Below are 8,327 nucleotides of genomic sequence, written 5' to 3'. Positions count from 1 at the left end.
TCAAATGGCACTAAGTTCATATCTTTAAGTTCGATCATTGACAAGGTTCAAAGAAAGGGTGGGCCAATGATAAAGAATCGATGGAAAACCACAATGCTAGTAGACGGCGGGCCTCCGCTTTTCTTTTCATTAATGAAACCCGTCAGTTATTATGAACTCAAATAAAAAAAAATAGATTTAGAAGGCTTGTTCAAAAGAAAAAAAAATGTGGGTGACATTATGACTGGGGTGTCAGTTAGAAAAATTATTACAATGTTCGTTCAATCAAAAGACATTCTTTTTTTCTTAACTTAAGGAGAGGGAAGAAGGCTTTCTAAGAAGGGCTTGGGACCTATGAAGAACAACACAATAAAATGAAGAAACGAAGAAGAATAAATTTGTGTTGCAATGTATGTAATTCAAATTGAGGTGAACTATCATTTTGACTTTTGAATTGTGCAGATTATGTGCACAGAATGTGCAGATTTTGTGTATAGACTTTGTAGCATTATAGGAGTCAAATAGTGTACTTTGTATCTAATAAAAGGGCATCTTTCTCTTTGAATACAATAGAAATAATATTTACTGCTCTTGTTTTTAGATTTTTTTTTACCGTCGGAAGAAAAGCATAAAAGTAAAAGAAGATCAATAAATGTTTCTTTCCTTAAAAATCAGTAATCGACAATTCTCATAACTCAATACTTTTACAAGAAGGCTGACTATTCAGCCAGCCACCACTTGCATTATATCATGCAAATTTTAACATTACAAATGTCCACAGTCTCCACCAGCTGCCACCATTTTGAGCTCCAAAAACCCTTCTATATATATTCAGATTAGCCAAACCCAACCATCAGATGTTGACACTGAAAAATTTTGGTTGGAGGTGGTTGGCGGCGAACATAAGGGAGAGCATACGGCCTTGCCTCAGTCCAAGGCCGACTCTACCAGTATGGTGGGTAAGGCATGTGCCTTAAGCCCCCAATTATGAGGGCCTCCATTTTTCAGAAATAATATATATTTTATAGATATTTTAAAAAATAATATGTAGTAGTACTTTTGTGTTTTTCATATAAATGAAAAGAAAACCTTTTAGAGTAAATAAAGTAAAAATTTGACTTACTTAAAAATAATTTTCAATTTGAGTTGATTTAATAATTCTATTTTTTACTCATTTTCCAATGTTTCAATCTTAATTTTCATATTTCAGAACCTACATATCTTCATCCTTTCTCTTTATTCTTTCTCACCTTCTTGAATTCTTTCTCCAATATTTTTTTCTTTCTCCAAAATTTTATTTTTCACTTTCTTTCTCCAAAAAATTATTAGTTCAAGTGTTCAATAATATTTTTAAAATTTCAATAGTTCTATACTTTTATTACTTTATAAAAAATATAGTATAGTTTTCAAGATTTACAACAAGAATTTTGAAGTAAACAAGCAACAACTAGATATTTTGGACTCAAAGTCTTCATTCTTCAATTATTTCCTGAATCAGAAATCGGGTAATATCTTTCTAGTATTGTTTTTATTTGGTATATGGTATTTCATTAATTTTACTCCATACATATCATTTAAGTTTTTTTAAAAAATTTAAATACTTAGGCCTCACATTTGACTTTGGCCTTAGGCCTCAAATGCCCTAGAGCCGCCCCGCACATGTCCCATAATTAGTTTTAGTTTGATATTGATTAAGTTTAGTTGGTTATTTTGGCATTTTGGTTGGATGTTATGTGTAGTTAGGGCTTAGGTTAGATAGTGTAGTTTGGTTGGATATTATTATTGGAAGAAAAGCTTATTGGGTTATTGATTAAATCATTTATAAATTTGGAGAAATCGAGACTCGAACCAGATAACTCAAACCATTCCGATACCAATAACTATAGCTTTTTTCATTCGGTCTATTGGCGTTACTTGAAATATGCCCTGCCCTCCGCAACAGGTACTTACTTTGTGGGGTTTCCTTTGGTTGCTATTGTTGTTTTGTTAGAAGTTTAAATTTTATGCACCGACAATATAATTAATTTTTTACACTATATGATAAAGTTTATCTAAACTATATATAATTTTTTATATCAAGTCTAATATGATAACCTAAAAATAGAGTGATAATTTGCTAGAATCAGTAAAATTGCTGTAAAAATTCTAACGCCATCGGAGTACAAAATTTAAAGAGAAATTAACATTGTGTGGCTACCAAAATAAATTAAAAAATATTACGCGACACATCAAATATTTATACTATATTTAAATCTGTAGCTACCATTCATAGCTATACTAGATGAAGTTTGCCCGTGCATAGCACAGACCCAACATTTCAAAATACTGATATAGTTTAGGAAATTTGTGTCTAACATTTAGTTGCATATGTGATTAAACCCTAAATAGGTTTAGAAGTTTGAACAATCATAATTTCACTAACACAAAAGCACAATCCATTCTTATTAAATAGCGACAAATGTTAAAGACGCCTACTACTCAGAACATACATATTCAGAATCTGCGCATTCAAAAATAATAAATCTCACTCCCTCAATGATATTAAATTCGCAAAGATAAACTATACAAAATAATAGACCAAAGGCACTACTTGTTCATGACTTTGCATGACTGAGTTACCATTGATAAGTCAAAATAAATAGGCGATTCAATTCATTTATACATCTTTGTCCATATTATAAGCTTTGATTGTTACTTGGTCTTAGTAAGTGTCTTTACTTACTTCAACTGGTTGGGCAGGTTAAGTATGTCACAAGTTAAGAAAATCTATGGATTTGTAGTATGATAAAAACATCAGAAGTCTCCTGTAAAAGTAAGTAACTTCTTTATCAGTCGCTTCAAAGAAGAAATGCACCAATCATCCATCAATGAAAGGGTATCTTAGAGATATAATATAGTCCCTGAATAAATGAAATTTCTATGACAACCAAGAAACTGAACGCACACAATTAAAATTATAACAAAACATATTATTGAACATAACACATCAAGGTTATCATTGGAATCAAACTAATTTGCTTAAATCAGGAGAAACAATTAAATAAATAGTTTGAACAAAAAAAAAATGAAGACAACGTAAAGTACAAAGTAACTCTTTCTGCGGGCATGTCAGAACCAATTGAAGCATGTGCATAACTACAACATAAAGACAATGAAATAAATAAACTAAAACACATACGCAATCCAAAACCGGCTATTTCATGGAAGTGCTTGAAGTGATTTAAGCCTTACCATCATAATGATATATTACATAAATATATAGGGAACGGTATGTTGAGGGATTGAGCAAAAAGAGGTACCAAGATGAATAGTTCATATCCGTTACCATTCGAAGTGAAGGAGGAGAAACTTTAACTCTTCGGCAACTATGGTAAGTAAATTTTGCTCTGAGTTTCGCTCGATAGTTATAATCAGCAAACAAAGAAAAATATAAGAAGTCGAAAGTAGTCATCACAGAAGCATGTTCATAATACATACTTCATATATGTTAAAAGATAGCACATATGTGAATGCATGTATTCATCCCATTTATAAATACACATGAATCATATAATCCTTATGCATTTCATGTACTGAACTAAAAGTATAGCAAACCAAACTATCAAGAACTACAAGTGGACAAGTGAATTAGTCCCTACCAAATATGCAAAGACGGTATATCAATCCACTACTTGTACTTTCACGCAAAACATCGGAATAAAATATAAATTTAAAAGCAAATTCCAAGCAAAACTATATTTTTTAAAAAAACTGTTAGGTGAAGTGCAATGAGAATGAATGAAAAAAGATAGCATACGCTGATTTCATATCGAGCTACTTGGAACTCTATTTTACGACATCAATGGATAATACCACCAACGTTGATGTTCCTAAAATGAAACTGCACTCCAATCATGTGACTTTTACCCTTGAACTATTCGAATTATGTCACTTTTATCCTCGTTAAATTTTAGTAGCAATTATACTCCTGCCGTCTAATTTTTGGCCCACATATACCTTTACTACTAACGACCCTCCACATCATATGCCACACATATTTAACTATAACATAATTAATGACGTGGCTATCCAACATGAAAAAAGCTCTCCCTTGATGGACGGTCTTCTTCTACCTTTTAAAAAACCTTAATTCATATCTTCAAGACCCATTCCATAAAAAACATCATCAAAACTGGACAAATATTGCAGTTAAATTACTTCATAGCTAGACCAAAACTGCAGCAAATACTTAACACAAAACTGCAAAAGAAAAAAAATTGCAGCAAAACTGCAATTAGACCAAAACCGAACTGTAGCAAAAACTTGAGAAAAGAGTGGAGCTTTAATATCTTTTGAGACATGTATTCTTTTGAGCTAAAAACTTGTGCCTTGCTATAAATCGAGGGAAGTAATTAAGCTTTGCAAAAAAATTTAATTTCTATGCTCGAGTATATTAAATATCGTCAAGCCTTCTATTAACTTCATTAAATGTTTAAACTCTTTCAATCAAACATCTAACCACCCGCGCAATTCATTCTAGTATTACATATTTGTCTTTTGCTGACTTTCAAATAGAAAGTTAACCGTATAACTTTTTTTAGAAATTTACGGTACAAAATGATGGACTTGAGGAGCATACGTTTCAAGAGATACATGTTCCAAAAAGAATATGGTATTTAGTTTAGTAGTTACTTCACATAAATGAACAAACGATAACGGCAAAAATAACCAAATAGATAGCTAAGAACTACAAATCAACCACCATAAGTCATGCTGCAAAATTTGGCATAGGACATCTAATGGGGCGGGAGCCTTATTCTGGAAGCTTCAAGAACTAATTTGTAAAAGATCCATGCATATATATTATTATAATAAATACTGGTGGCAATATGGTGAGCTTCTCATTCAAATGGAAACTAAGGATAATATTGTTTTAGCATGCTTACTTGTTGATATTAAGAAAGTGTTGAAGCAGAGTAGCAGGTTGCTGCTTATAAATTTAGTGACTTGGTATCTAAGCCCATATAAAAATTAATAAAGAAGAAACCTATTTGGTTAGTCAATTACGCCTTCTTAGTTATCATTCCATGGATAAAAAAGAAACACTTTTACTATACCGATACTAACTCTATAGTTTTAGTTCTTTGCTAGAACAGGACCTCTTCATCTGAGGTAGGCTCATGGCTCATGAAATCCCTGATAGGTTCTCCAAGTCCATAAATACTTTAATTTGCTGGGGCAATATAGATCACTAAGAAGACATCTTCTAGCATGGTACATATTAAGACTTTATGAGCAAAGGATATTTATTATAGTCCTAGACCAAGCAATTATAATATACACATACATGACTTGTGCAAAAGTACTTTTTTCTATCAAAGAGATCCACTCAAGAGGTTGGTAATTTCTTCACATACACCAAAATATGAATGTGTATTTGAAGGGAAGAATTTTTTTTATGTTACTTGCTATTGTTAACATGATCTGAATAAGCATGGTACATACGCATCGTTGATAAACCTTGTAAAGTTCAAAACTTTATTTTTCCGTCAAGCTATTATAGACCCTCTAGCTTCTCAGCAGGAAACTGGAAGAAATATTCCATTATTTTTTAAAATTATTCATTCAAGGATTAAATATCGATATATTTTTATCTAGCCTTAAATATTACAACAATAAGAACTACTCCTCAATTCCAAATAATAAATAAAGAAATAATTAATAATAAGAATATTTTACTTTATCTTGACCAAAAAAAGTCACTTTATGAAAATCTAATTACTCACCTTGTGGTAAAAAGTGTCCAATTATGTCATACAAACGATCAAATATTCGCATTTTTGCCAAAACATCGGATCACATGAACTATCTTAGCTTGCACTCGTTCTCTTCAAGTCGACCACTGTTAAATTCAAGAAAATTTTAACCTTAACAATATTGGTAATTAAAGATCCGAAGTATGATAACGACTAAAGTTTTGGGGGAAGGGGAAAGAAGATATATATGGGAATAAATAAAAAAGGATGCGTGCTTGTTGCTTCTAAAACCAGTATATGATAAAAAAAATTGAAATTATAGTTATAGCAAAATACTCATTATTGACAAATGAGTAACTCTAATACAACAACATTTATACCCCATTTTGAAAAATGCATATAGATTGATGACCTATTGGAGCAGTTCGACCCGGAATCCTCAAAATTTGAAGTTCCCAGGCTTTTAGTCCTTTAGTTTGTGCACATAACCAGTAAGATTCTTTATGAAAGCATATACAGGAAATTTCTATTCAACTATTTTGCATAGGATGAATCGTCCTTAAAGTTTTACAAAGCCCCAATTCTTAAGGTAACACATAACTTAAACTATTGGTTCTACATTGGCTTTAAGTCAGTACCTTTAGGTTTGGTGGATTTTCAGAGTACTGTCACTTTATGTTATTTTTCATTATGCTAATATACTGCAACTTCTAATTAGAATTCTTTGTCAAGATTAAGTTTTTAGTGAAGACAAATTCTTATAAACAAAATTTAAGAGAGCAGAAGCATATTTGTTTGTAGAGCCGGCCCAAACAATTAACGTGCTAGTTAATAGCATATTATACATAAAACAAAAATTAAACCACAATGTGAAAAGAACAAAAAGTAATCTCTGTTTCATTTTCGCAATACTTATTTAAAATCTGATCATAGTTCAATACAAAGCTCCTATTTATGAGGGGGGAAAATCTTCCTTGAAAGCAAAACAAAAATCAAAAAGAATATATATGCCAGCCTCGAGAATTACTCCAGAGGGAGAGAGAAACAACAAGTTGTTGTTAGGAATACCGAGAGAACAACATAATAAAATTAGAAAAGAAAAAAAGACAATGTTAAGGAAACAACAATGAAGCAAAAGAGCAAAAAAAAGGGCAAAAACCAAAACAGATTCAACAAAGATAGACCGAAAAGTAGAAAGAACGAAAACAACAGAAAGAAATTTTAGCAAAAATAAAATGGAAAACATACCTGGATGAGAAGATGAAGAGAAGAGCTGCTGCTTGTGCGTCTGTTCTTTTCTTTTTTTAGTTAGAGATGAGAATGAAAAATCGGATTCTTCTAGAGTTTCTACTTAACAATTATGACACAATTACTGTTTTACCCTTAAAAGAAGCTTGATTTGCAAAGATGCCATTGGTCGACTATCTTCTCTCTTCTATATAATATAAATAAATATAAATATAAATAATATAATTTGAATTTTTTAACAAATCCATGAAATAAGAGATTAACTGTTTCGAACTAAAACAAGAGATAAACAAACTCTTGTAGCTCAATTGGTTAGAGCGTCTACTTAGCTAGTGAAGGTTTTGAGTTCGAATATCAATAAGAATATTTTATTTTTTTGTATTTCTGTATTTTGCGTTAGTGGTATTCGTTGCGCGAACAAATATAATCGATACACGTGGATGCCCTTTAATTAAGCAAAGAACACACCGAAGCTAGATAGATTGGAAAAGCTTGCTTCGGATCTTGTTCTCCTGGTGTGAAACCAGTTGGTTCTGTAGTTTTATAATTCTGCTGATCCCAAGTACTCCATCTTCGATGTGTTTTAATTCTTTCGAACAAGAGAGGTTTGATGCTTTTGAATCCATTGTATTAATTCCACTTCCTACTTGCGGTATGCTCTTTATGAATTTCCTTTTCGTGCCATATTCGCTTAGACTGTCTCTTAGTCCTCTTTGGAAAACCTTTAATACAGTCGATACAAGTTGTATCCTTTGTATATACCCATGTATACAGTTGATACAAGTTGTATCCTTTGTATACAACCTTGTATTTCGCATTAGTTACAAGTTGATACGCATTGTATTCGTTGCGCAAACGAATACAGTTTACACAAGCTGTATTCGTTGCGCGTTTGAATACAAGTGAGTTAGTAACTGTAGTGGTTTATGAAAATTCACTCAATAAATTACTAGCCTAGGTTTTTCCAATTGACCTGCAATATATAGCTTCTAGGTCCAATTTATTAACAAGTTGAAGCCACTTTTTTCAATGCACTTTCCTTCCCAAGATCATCTTTATTTTCATCCTCATTCTCCTTCTTTCATTCTATCAAATGCACTGATTTTCCTTCCCATGACCACTTTCATTTCCATCCTCTTTCTCTTTTTCTCCATGTTCTTCACTCAGCTCACTCTGCCACTGCTTCGCCGACCTCTATCTGCCGTATGCACTTTCTTTCTCTACCATTAAAGGCGACGGTCAGCAACTTCATCAGTACTGAACTCAGAAGTGTTTTTTATTAAATTTTTACTTTTTCTGTACAAATATTTACTTTTTTTTGTGTGTGCGCATGTGACTACTTCATCATATTCTTTTTCTTCTTCT

The 8,327-nt window shown here is 31.9% G+C and overlaps 1 long non-coding RNA gene across 1 annotated transcript; it reads right to left on the bottom strand.

Moving 5' to 3' along the window:
- Nucleotides 1-2,394: 2,394 nt before the first annotated feature.
- On the bottom strand, nucleotides 2,395-7,048 carry LOC107821524 (uncharacterized). The gene is made up of 3 exons (XR_012703180.1): nucleotides 6,963-7,048; nucleotides 5,745-5,860; nucleotides 2,395-2,783 (listed from the first exon to the last, which is right to left on the bottom strand). It is a non-coding gene; the product is annotated as an uncharacterized LOC107821524 (long non-coding RNA).
- Nucleotides 7,049-8,327: the final 1,279 nt, after the last annotated feature.

The sequence above is a fragment of the Nicotiana tabacum genome, chromosome 19 (genome assembly GCF_000715075.1).
Source record: "Nicotiana tabacum cultivar K326 chromosome 19, ASM71507v2, whole genome shotgun sequence".
Taxonomy (NCBI): Eukaryota; Viridiplantae; Streptophyta; class Magnoliopsida; order Solanales; family Solanaceae; genus Nicotiana; species Nicotiana tabacum.
Note: the sequence above shows the minus strand (reverse complement) of the source record. Positions and strands in the feature narration are given on the sequence as shown.